Raw genomic sequence first — 12,410 nt, forward strand, 5'->3', positions numbered from 1 at the left:
GAGCCTTGTACTTCTCCACCTATATTAATGGATAACAATACATATATGAAGGTTTGTGGGAAATATTATATTCCTATGGGAGAGGGTAAATTTAATGATGCTCTTTGTGTACCATCCTTGATTACTAATATCCTTTCTATTTACCAAATTACTCATGGGGCACAAGGTAAAATTGTTGAGTTCACTCTTGATTATGTCTATATTAGGAACATGGAGACTAGAGATGTCATAGCTATGGGAGTTGTTGATCATACATCATGCTTGTATTCTTTTGCACATTTTGTTGATAATGATGATGATATTCATGATGTACCTAACCCTTTATCAAAGGGTGAATAATTCATGTGAGGGGAACATTGGACACTTGAATCATTTTGTTCTTGACACACGTGTTGAACTTCCTACTCCTCCACCTCCTACTTCTTTAGACATGAGTTCTACTATTCAACAAGATGATCTTTATGCTTTAGATCTTGCAGTGTGGGATGAATTCTTGGATGCTCTTTTAGATGAGTCTCATAATGAAAGTTTGGTTAATACATTTGAGGAGGTTTCTCTTTGAGATACTTCTTCACCTTCTTTAGAGATTGGATATCCCAACTCTTCATGTTCTCTTGATTTTTGACATCTCATAGGTTAGCTTGATGGTGTGATAGAATCTTTGAGCTTGGAGACACCTATTCAATCTTTAGAGAAGCATACATGGAGACCTTCATCCTCCTTCCTCACTTTTTACATGGAGTGGATTCTTCATCTTTTGATATATTTATCTCTTTCAAAGGATAGGCATGTTTCTTGTAGATGTTGGATTATCTCTTGTTTGTAGGTACTCTTCATCTTCATTGGAATTTCTTTATTATGGGGGGGATATCATGTCTCCTTATTTCCTTCCTATGGGAGGATTGTTCTTTGTATATACATGATGTATGCAATTTTTGGGGGTTGGTTTTTCCCATGAGGTTTTCTCTCTTTCTCCACTTTATAAGAGATTACATTTCATTTATTACATTGTTTATTGTACATGGGTATCTAAAATGGCCTAGTAGCCCGGACCCATCTTGCATTGTGAGTTTAAATGCATTCCCCTAAGTTGCACTTAAGGGGGGTGTTGGTGTAATTAATTATTCACTAATTACAACTAATTAAGCTTACTTAGGATAATGCATTTCATATTAGTTTGTGATTGAGACACTTAGGAGTTTGCACCTCAATTAAACACATGGTGTAGGAGAATTCCACTCTAGGTGGTCATAATTTTTATCTCATTCCACCTTTAGTGGACTTATCATATTATCATCCTCATCATTGCACATACTTCATTGCATAATGGAGGATGGTCCACCTTTTGTGGACATGTGATTCCACCTTGTGTGGGTGATAGGTTATCTTCTCCTTATCATTGTCTCTTATCGCCTCTCTTATATAAGGAGGCTAATTATGTACATTTTAAATCAATCCATTGGATGTCAATCAAGTCCATTATCAATAATAGCATTCTTGCATCTTCATGAAATTGTCTTGACATTCTCTTGTGGAAGTTATCTTGGTGTTTCATTTGATCTTGGGGGTGTTGTAGGGTCACCTAAAACTCTAACTATTTAAAAGGAACAAATACACACACACACACACACACATATACATATATACACACAATATATGTATATATACCCATGTATATGCACATATATAGACAATATATATACACATATATCTTCATTAAAAGGCTTTAAAAACATATTAAATATACTTAAAAATATTACAACAAAAAACACATAAAAGCTTGGCCTATTTTGATGTCTGATGATCTAGATGCCCACCTTAGCTGACCTCATATTGAAAGTTTAACAATCACAATGAATGTGACTATGGGCTTTAAGTGGTTTTTAAATCCTGAAATTAACCCTAGTACTTTCGATAGAAAGCACTTTTTCGGCAAGTTTCAATCAAAACTAGCCAAAAATAGGACTTTCTATTGAAAGTTTTAGACTTTTGATAAAAATTCTTTGGAGGTCTCCTGACTAAAAAATTGCACCCACACTTTTTTGGAGGAATTTATTCCTCCAAAAAAGTGTAACCCACTATTATGGTTTCATCTCTCTCTCTCTCTCTCTCTCCCCCCCCCTCCCCCCCCAATCCTTCCTCTTTCTCTTTCCTATCACCGTCTCTCTCTCTCTAATGAAGGGTACTCCCCTTAATACCATAAACACATGACAAAAACAAAGAAACAACAGCAAATGTGAGAACAAAATATGGACTTCTTATTTGCATCGCAATACAAAATTATAAAATTCACAAGTACAATATGCTAACCCACATAGGCACCTTCATTACAGTAATCTACAAGACTAGATTGCAAACTACCACCTAGAGCTGTTCTAGACAATGTTTGGGCCTTTCTTAAATAGGCAATTTTATGCCTCCCGAGAAGGTTCTAGACATTGAAACTTAATACCTATTGTTGAGAGACCCTAAAAATACATATAGAGTTGACCAAATACATCTTTGACAATTATTTTAGATATTTTGGGTAGCCCAACTTTGGAAGGTCATAACTCTTGAACTATTGCTCCGATTGGCTATTATCAACACTTTTTGGAAATGCTAGCTCCTAATCTACAGGCTCAAAACAACACAAGTGCTCTTCTATTGAGTTTTCAAACCTCATCCAGGCACTCTAAGGCCTCCAATAGTGAGCCTGAAGATTTTCCTACAAATTTTTCCACTGAAAATCCATAATAACTTCTCTAATACTTAAGCTAGAGCAATGAGATTTTTATGGTAGGCTGATAACTCTAAAATAAACCTTCATTCCATTGGAGGCCTTAGAGTGCAACATTTTGAGCTTATATGATTAAATTACTAAAAATAGAAAATTTGCATTAATAGTAACCACCATGTCTACTAGTCCTTATTAAAATAGAAAAGACTAAAAATTAAATATTTTTAGGTAATGCATGATTGTTGGGTAAGTGCACCAAGTTGTGGTGCCAAAAGGGGGGTATAAATGGACACCTTGTTTCTAAAATCAACAATTTTTGAACTTCAACAATAATTTGAAGATAGTTACACTCAAAATTTCAAGATATGATAAAAACAAAAGTAGTAGTCCTTTGAATCTTATTTCTAAACTTCTATTTTTTTTTTCAAAATGGTTTAGTTTTAGGTCCTCAAAAAAGGGGGCCACAAAAAGTGGTACTGTTTATTTAAAAAATATATAACATAATACAAAGTGTGGCCCCACTAAAATTTTAACTATTTTTTTGAAATTTTTTAATTGCTCTAGCCAAAATTTACCTAATACTATATAGTGTATCCCAGATTTTTTGGGTAATTTTATAATGTGTATTATTTTTTTAATGAATTTTTTAATTGGACACATCCTAGAAATGTGAAATATCTACATGCTCCCCTTAGAAATGATTGAAAACTAATCTAAAATCAAAACTTATTTTTTTCAAAGTGTGTAGAATGGAGTCTAGTTTCTAAAAAACTAAGTTGTTGCAAAATCTGATGAACGAGGTAAAATCTATAGCCCAATTAGTAGATGTTGGTTTTTGATAGAAAATGGGCATACATTCAAAAGAAATTATATTGAAAGTCTTCAAATAGTTCAAATAAAAAATAAATTATATGGTTTTATAGCTAACATAGAGACCTACAATTTCATGTAACCTGATTTTATCGATGCTCAACCATGAGGAAGCTTGAAGGAGAGCACACAAGAAAAATCAATCATTTTTTGTATGTTTGCAGCAAAACATGTCTCAGACCAATTTATCACCAAGGAAAAACCAAGCCTTAGGCTTGGTAGAATGTAAAACTTTAAATAGTGCACACTATAGTTCATAAACACTATTTTAAGCTTTTTTAAATTTAGGTCTTAATAGCGTGTATGTGCTTTAGTAGCCTAAATTTCAATAGAGAGGGAAGGAGAGAGGCATAGAGGGTAGAGAATGAGAGAGATTAGAATGGGAAGAGAGTAAGAGGTGGGATAGGGAGAGAGGGAGGGAGAAATAGAGAAAGAGAGAGAGAATAGGGGATCAGAGAAGGTGGGATAGGGAGGGAGGGACAGAGAGAGAGAAAGAGAGAGTAGGGGATGGGAGAGAGAGAGAGAGAGAGAGAGAGAGAGTAGGGGGTGGTAGAGAGAGAGTAGGAGATGGGAGAGAGAGAGAGAGAGTAGGCTATGGGAGAGAGAGAGTAGAGAGGGGGAGAGAGAGAGAGAGAGAGAGAGATTAGGGGATGTGTGAGAGAGTATCTAGTGGGAGAGGGAGAGAGGGGGGATGGGATAGAGAGAGAGTAGGGGATGGGGAGAGAGAGTGTGAGAGAGACTAGGGGATGTGAGAGAGAGTAGGCAATGGGAGAGGTAGTGGGAGAGGGAGAGTGAGAGAGAGGGAATGGGAGAGAGTAAGAGAGAGTAGGGGGTGGTAGAGAGAGAGTATAGGGTGGGAGAGAGAGTAGGGGATGGGAGAGAGAGTAGGTGATGAGGGAGAGAGAGTGAGAGAGAGAGTAGGTAGTAGGAGAGGGAGTGGGAGAGTGAGAGTGAGAGAGAGAGAGAGAAGAGTGGGGATGGGAGTGTGTGTGTGTGTGTGTGTGTGTGTGTGTGTGTGAGAGAGAGAGAGAGAGAGAGAGAGAGAGAGAGAGTAGGCAGTGGGAGAGAGAGTAGGGGATGTGAGAGAGAGTGTGTGTGAGAGAGAGAGTAGGTAGTGGGAGATAGAGAGCAATATATATATATATATATATATAGAGAGAGAGAGAGAGAGAGAGAGAGCAAGGGGGATGGGAGTGGGTGTGTGAGAGAGAGAGAGAGTAGGTAGTGGGAGATAGAGAGCGAGATAGAGAGAGAGGGGGGAGAGAGAGAGAGAGAGAGAGAGAGAGAGAGAGAGAGCAAGGGGGATGGGAGTGTGTGTGAGAGAGAGAGTAGGGGCTGGCAAAGAGAGAGAAAATGAGAGTAAGGGATGGGAGAGAGAGAGAGAGAGTAGGGAATGGGAGATAGAGAGAGTGAGTGAGAGAGAGAGAGTAGGCAGTGGCAAAGGGAGTGGGAGATGGAGGTGGAGAGAGAGAGTGGGGTATGGGAGAGAGAGAGAGTAGGGGGTGGCAAAGTGAGAGTATGGGATGGGAGAGAGAGAGTGAGAGTAGGGTACACACACTATTTTAAGATTTTTTAAATTTAGGTTTTAATAGTGTGTATGTGCTTTAGTAGCCTAAATTTCAATAGAGAGGGAAGGAGAGAGGCATAGAGGGTAGAGAATGAGAGGGATTAGAAGATGGGAAGAGAGTAAGAGGTGGGATAGGGAGAGAGGGAGGAAGAAATAGAGAAAGAGAGAGAGTAGGGGATCTGAGAAGGTGGGATAGGGAGGGAGGGATGGAGAGAGAGAAAGAGAGAGTAGGGGATGGGAGAGAGAGAGTGAGAGTAGGGTGTGGGAGAGAGAGAGTAGAGAGGGAGATATAGAGTGAGAGAGAGAGAGTAGGGGTGGGAGAGAGAGATAGAGAGAGTAGGGGATGTGAGAGAGTGAGATTGAGAGAGAGAGAGTAGGGGATGTGAGAGAGAGAGTATCCAGTGGGAGAGGGAGAGAGAGAGGGGGGATGAGATAAAGAGAGAGTACAGGATGGGAGAGAGAGAGTGTGAGAGAGTAGGGGATGTGAGAGAGAGTAGGTAGTGGGAGAAGTAGTGGGAGAGGGAGAGTGAGAGAGAGAGGGGATGGGAGAGAGAGTGAGAGAGAGAGTAGGGGGTGGTAGAGAGAGTATAGGGTGAGAGAGAGAGTACAGGATGGGAGAGAGAGTAGGGGTGGGAGAATGATAGAGAGAGTAGGTGATGGGGGAGAGAGAGAGTGAGAGAGAGTAATTAGTGGGAGAGGGAGTCGGAGAGAGAGAGAGAGGAGAGGGGGGATGGGAGTGTGTGTGTGTGTGAGAGAGAGAGAGAGAGGAGAGGGGGGATGGGAGTTTGTGTGTGTGTGACGGAGAGAGACTATGGGATGGGAGAGATAGAGTAGGTAGTGGGAGGGAGAGAGTAGGGGATGAGAGAGAGAGAGAGTAGGGGGTGGGAGAGAGAGAGAGATAGAGAGTGGGTAGGGGATGGGAGAGAGAGAGAGAGTAGGTAGTGGGAGAGGGAGAGTGAGAGAGAGGGGGGAATGGGAGAGAGAGAGAGAGAGAGAGAGAGAGAGTAAGAGAGAGTAGGGGGTGGGAGAAAAAGAGAGTAGGGGATGTCAGAGAGAGTAGGGGATGTGGGAGAGAGAGTAGGAAGTAGGAGAGAGAGTGGGAGAGTGAGAGTGAGAGAGAGAGAGGAGAGGGGGGGATGGGAGTGTGTGTGAGAGAGAGAGAGAGAGTAGGGGATGGGAGATGGGAGAGAGAGAGAGAGAGAGAGAGAGAGAGTAGGGAATGGGAGAGATACAGTGTGTGAGTGAGTGAGAGAGAGAGAGAGTAGATGGTGGGAGAGGGAGAGGGAGAGGGAGAGGGAGAGGGGGAGAGAGAGAGAGAGAGAGAGAGAGAGAGAGAGAGAGAGTAGGGGAGAGGGGAGAGAGAGAGTGAGAGAGAGTAGGGGTGGGAGAATGGGAGAGAGAGAGAGATTAGGGGATAGGAGATAGAGAGAGTGAGAGAAAGTAGAGAGAGAATATGGGGTGGGAAAGAGAGAGCGAGAGAGAGAGGAGAGGGGGGGATGGGAGTGTGAGAGAGAGAGAGTGAGAGAGTAGGGGATAGGAGAGGGGAGAGAGAGAGAGATCAAGAGAGAGAGAGTAGTGGATGGGAGAGAGAAAGTGAGAGAGAGAGTAGGGGATGAGAGATAGAGTGTGTGAGTGTGAGAGAGAGAGAGTAGGCGATGAGAGAGGGAGTGGGAGAGGGAGAGCAAGATAGAGAGAGAGGGGGGGATGGGAGTGTGTGAGAGAGAGAGAATAGGGGGTGAGAGAAAGAGAGTAGGCAATGGGAGAGAGAGAGTGAGAGAGAAAGTAGATAGTGGGAGAGGGAGTGGGAGAGGGAGAGTGAGAGAGAGAGAGAGTAGGGAGAGAGAGTATAGGGGATGGGGGATGGTGGGATAGGGAAAGATTATTTTTCACATAATGCATACATGCTATAGTGCATATGAACTATATGAAAACACCAAAAAATGGTCATAACGAATGTTTGGATCCCTACTTATCCATATTTTGTTTTTTTTTTTTTTTGTTGTGTACTCTATTGTTACAACAAAAAACATGGGTTTCATGGTTTTGGAACTTAGAAAACACTATATTCAATTGTTGGATACACTATTTGAAGACTTTTTGAACATTCTTCATTCTATTTGAAGCTAGGAAACACCAAATTCAATCATTAGATACACTATTTGAAGGCATTTTGAATATTTTTTCTATTGAAAAGGTTAGTTCAATCCTTTTTAAATATTCTTTGTTATTGTATAGAGACAAATTTAATTATAATTTGACAAGTTGTTTAATATATAGTGAATTCATTAAAACTTGTATGTTTGAATGAATTGTTATTTGGAAATGGTTGGAAATTTGACAAGTTGTTTAATATATATTGTGTATTTATTGAAATAATTGTAATTTGTATATGTATTTGAATGATTTATAATTTTAAAATTGTAAGTAATTTAGATGTTTGAATAATTTGACATATAAAAATCATCATCATGCCAAGGAAGAAACCAAAAACTAAAACAACAAAAAAGAGGGAGAGAGATTTGGCAATTAAAAAAGATAAAATGAAACTTACTACATGAACAAAGAAAATTGTAAAGAAATAATGAAAAATTGTCATTTGAAGAGGAACAAGAACCACCGATACAAAGAAACAAAGAGGAAGAATTGGAAAGACAAAGAGAATGAATGAGACTGTTATGCTCAAGAAGACAATTGAATTGTAAAGCTACGCCATCTTCCAATGTTGGAGTCATATCATCATCTCATGTTGAAGAGAGGCTAATTTGTACATCTAATGATGTACACACTCCATCATGTCATGTTGAAGGCACAACATCAACATATCAAGTAGGTGATATTCCATCTTTTGCATCTTATTGCCAAGGCACATCATCTTCAATTTAAGGTATGCAAAACACTCAACCTTATGTCAATGTGCAAAATTTTGAGAGAATGGAAGATATTATAACAGCTTTTAGAATTCATTTTACAAGACCAGAACATTTGATTGATATTGATACTAACATTTTGAAATCAATGCCTGACAAGATTAGCAAGTGTACTTGTCAAAGAAAAGTTAATTGTATGTGGAGATTATTCCTTGAAGGATTAAATATTATAGGTCAATGCCAATTATTTGTTGAAATGATGAGGAATTTGAAATTTAGGCCTATCATTAAGATTCTTGGGCTAAGAATGATGGATGATTCAAATGAAAAAAGCATTGTAAAGAATCTAATGAGTTCTTATGAGAAAGTGGGTTCTAAATCATGCACAATAGATAGTAATATCACAAGATAAGTACTTACATTGACAATAGAAAGTAACCAAATGAAGAAAGATCGATTCATGAGAAAGACAAGCAAAACATTGAAAATTGGTAGAGGTACTCTAAGAAGATCCATGCTAAGGCATGAGAAATTGGAAGATCCAACAAAAAATAAGTGATGGACATTTAGGAGTAGACTACCACTAAAGGATAAAGAAATTAGTGAAGCATTGCAATCATTGATCAAAGATTTTTGGAAAAATAACATATGTGTTTCCCCTAATCAAAGAGATGTTGTAAGAAGGAAGACTGGTAGCTAAAATCATGACCCACATGCGAAACATTTTTTGGACTCAACTCAGACATAATCTTTTGCAAAATTTATTGGTAGGTATCTTCAAATTCGAATAAGTCAAAGATTTTTTGAGATGGGTAAACCTTTTTATGTGAAGATAAATCACACACACACAACTTGTTGTTGTAGGATACATATTGAATTTTCTAACCATTTTAATATCTTTAGGCATGTGTGTGTGTGTGTGTGTGTGTGTGTGTTTTTGCATTCTGAGTTTGTTTTGCAAGATTGTGACATGAATGAGCCACCTAGATCTTCAAGGGAATTCATATCCAAAATTTTATGTGAAATAGAGGATGGTCAAAAATTTTATAAGACATCATGCTTGGATGGTACATGCTTATTTTGTGGTTCTTTACAAATTTTAACAACTTGTGAACATATGGATAGTACACATGCAATTGGAAATGAAATAGTAGATTACAAAAAAATAAGAAAGTGACATATGCTCTAAAAGATGGGAAACAAGGTAAAAGATGTGATTTAGTCATTGAGAAGATTTGAGTGTATGAGTTCATAAAGATTTTTTTGTGAAAACATTATTTATGAGTATGCAAGGAAGACACATAGAGCTCGATGGCTAGATTTATAGTTCAAGTTGTCTAAGGATAAATTTCCACTAGATACCATTGTTTTAGTTGTAGTCTTCACAAAGAACTACACACTACAACCACAAAATGAGGTGCAAGCAAAGTATTATACTTCTCAATAGGTTTCCATATTTGTTTACATAACATTCATGCATTTACTTACAAGTACAAAGGATTACAAGAAGATTTTGAGGGAGTACCATTTTTACATCAGTGATGATTGATCACATTCTATGGAGTTTGTACATGGTTTTTTTCAACTATTTTATGGAGATTTGGCTAATAGGGGCATACCATATCATCAACACATTATTTGGTTAGACAATTGTGCATCTAAATTCAAGAATGCATAGATGTTCCATTGGTTGAGCGGGATGCATAGGTTGTCTAGAATTCAATATATGTGAAATTTCACAAAGGCTAGTAATGGAAAGGGAGAGTACAATGGTGCAAGAACATGCATCAAAAGAGCCTTAGCTCATGAAGGAAAAAAGTACAAATATAGAGCAATTTTGATAGATGCAAAATCCATCATCTAGTGGTGTAACACTATAATGGCTCCATGTAAGGAAGGTGAGTCTATGGTTCCTAGAATTTTTTGGTTGATAGATAATACTAACATTGCACCATATGAGGATTGTTGCACACTAATAGGATCAAGTGAGTTGCACTCTTTTAGAAGCTCTAATGCAGGTTCATGGAGTATCCACACATGAAAAATGGCATGTTATTGTCCATCATGTGTAGAGAAAAATTGGGATGAGTTTGAGTCAACTGAATGGGTGGACAAATCAGATATACAGGTTTTGGACCCAATTGACTCCTATTATCCCCCATAAGCACTAGAAATGGTAGAGATGGATTCATCCATTAACTTGACTTATTGTCTGATCTAGTGCAACCTAGATATATATATATATATATTTATTTATAATTTCAATATGTAACTTTATAACTTTTACCTAAATACTTTTTGAATTAATGACCGCATTTTGTACATTTATCACTACAGGTCATGTTTTTTTTGTTATTACACCTAAAGACAGTGAAGAAGGGATAGATTATTATTTGTGTCATTGTGTCCAAGCCAAACAAAAATTGGATCACTCAGTTATAGATGGTGAAGGTTTAGAGTGCCATATCAGTGTGATTGTTGTAACTGGCACATGGCTTAGATGATATTCTATGAAGAACCCTAACTTGTTGTTATTCAAGGATTGGCAAACCGACAGGAAGGGTCTTCATTATTCAAACCTTGTTGTTGCATCAAATTTACACTTGATAAAATATGGTGGAAAAACACATAATAAGACTTTGGAAAGTTTCCAAGTTAGACCACGAGGCAATAATTGAGACATTAAAATGTAGAGTAGATCCAGTTGGTTCATTAGATTGAATAGAGAGAGAGAGAGTAGTGCAGGGGCACCTTGAATCATAGGGTCCTCATCTTTTCATTTTTGTTGTGTTATGCTCCAATTGAGCCTTGTAAGTAGAATAAGGGTCATTGGACCTAGGTGTGGTAGTTAGGGTATTTGATGCCATTTAATGTCCTTAGAAGAGTCACTATTTTGGCCTAAAAATCAAGGCATACCTTGGCATAGGGAAATGAGTAACCTAAGGGATGATTCATTAGATCAAGGAAGGGTTTCTATCATGGAATTGCTAAGGGATAGCCTAAATAACAAGTTACAAGTGTTAAGAAGAGCAAGCAAAAAAAATTGCAAAGGTTGCTATATTGCGGTTTTGCAATTTTTGCAAAATGCTAATTTTGCAAGAAATTGTGGATTTATCTTTTAAAACTTGAAGGAGGCCAATGCAACCCATAAGTATGAAGGGGAAATACCTAGGAGGAGATATAAATACTTTCCAAACTCTAAAATAAGAGAATTTAATATCATTGTGTACGGTCAGCATGCTATAGCATGATATTTGAAGGCAAAATTACTGAGTTTTTGAGTTTTAAGGCTATTTTGTCATTGTTTTTGTAGACTGTACTAGTTTCCATGGTATATTGGGTTGTTTAGAAAAATTTTTTAATGAATTTTGGTTTTATTTTCTTTCTTTTCATAGTTGTAAAAATCTCTCTTTTCACCAATCTATTGTCCTATTTTCAACAACTTGTATTAAAAATGGTGTAACTCACTATCCCACTATTCGAATTGTATGGCCTCTTAGGGATAGTGATTATACAAAATTTAATATATTGTGGCAAAATAGGGGCCCTTCAAAAATTTGGCAAGCAAATTTAACCTCTTTCCCTAGGCGAGCTAGAACATGTCTGACTAGGGAATAGGGTTGTAAAAAAGCTTATTTCTTGTAGGCATTGTAAGGATCTTTTGAAGAGTGATAGGATACCCCTTGGGCGAAAGGAGAATTTTTGGCCAATCCATTAAGGTACCCTAAAAGACCAAACAACAAGTTAACCTCGTAATCCATCTAAAACCCTCAAAATCAGCATAAGGACTATACGACCATTCTAGGGTCTATAACTTACAAAATCTCAAAGCTCTCACAAAATGAACAGAGGTCTATGAAAAGACCTTGGTAGGTTTAGTGGAAGAAAAGTGAGAAAATTCCTATGTTGTAGGTGAAATAGGGCTAATTGGGGCTCTTCCTTGTAGCCCTATTTTAAGGGAAAATGGTGAAATCGATAGAAAGGATAATAAAAAAGAGTTGTTTGGAATACTAAAGAAATTCATTGCAAGGATTGGTGAATCCTCCATGATCCTACAAGTTGTTGTGAATAAATGGTCAAAAAGACCTAGCTTAGTGGGAGTCCTTGAATACTCTTCATTCAAAATGGTAGTCTGGTAGTCAGCAAGTGCATCCAATAAAGAAAAGGAACATCATTCAAGGATATATATGCATATATGAACATTAACCAATAAAAAATATAAAGGAATATGAATATTGAGTATTGTATACAAAAAAAAATTCCAAACCAATGGAAATAAGTCATTCATAATTGTTAGACAATTAAGAACCAGATACATATATGAACTAGATTATTCTTACATATGTATATAGTATTTTGACCAAATCAAAATTAACAAAATGATGTT

This window comes from Cupressus sempervirens, chromosome 2 (genome assembly GCF_028749045.1).
Source record: "Cupressus sempervirens isolate cs-2001-9-10 chromosome 2, ASM2874904v1, whole genome shotgun sequence".
Lineage (NCBI taxonomy): Eukaryota > Viridiplantae > Streptophyta > Pinopsida > Cupressales > Cupressaceae > Cupressus > Cupressus sempervirens.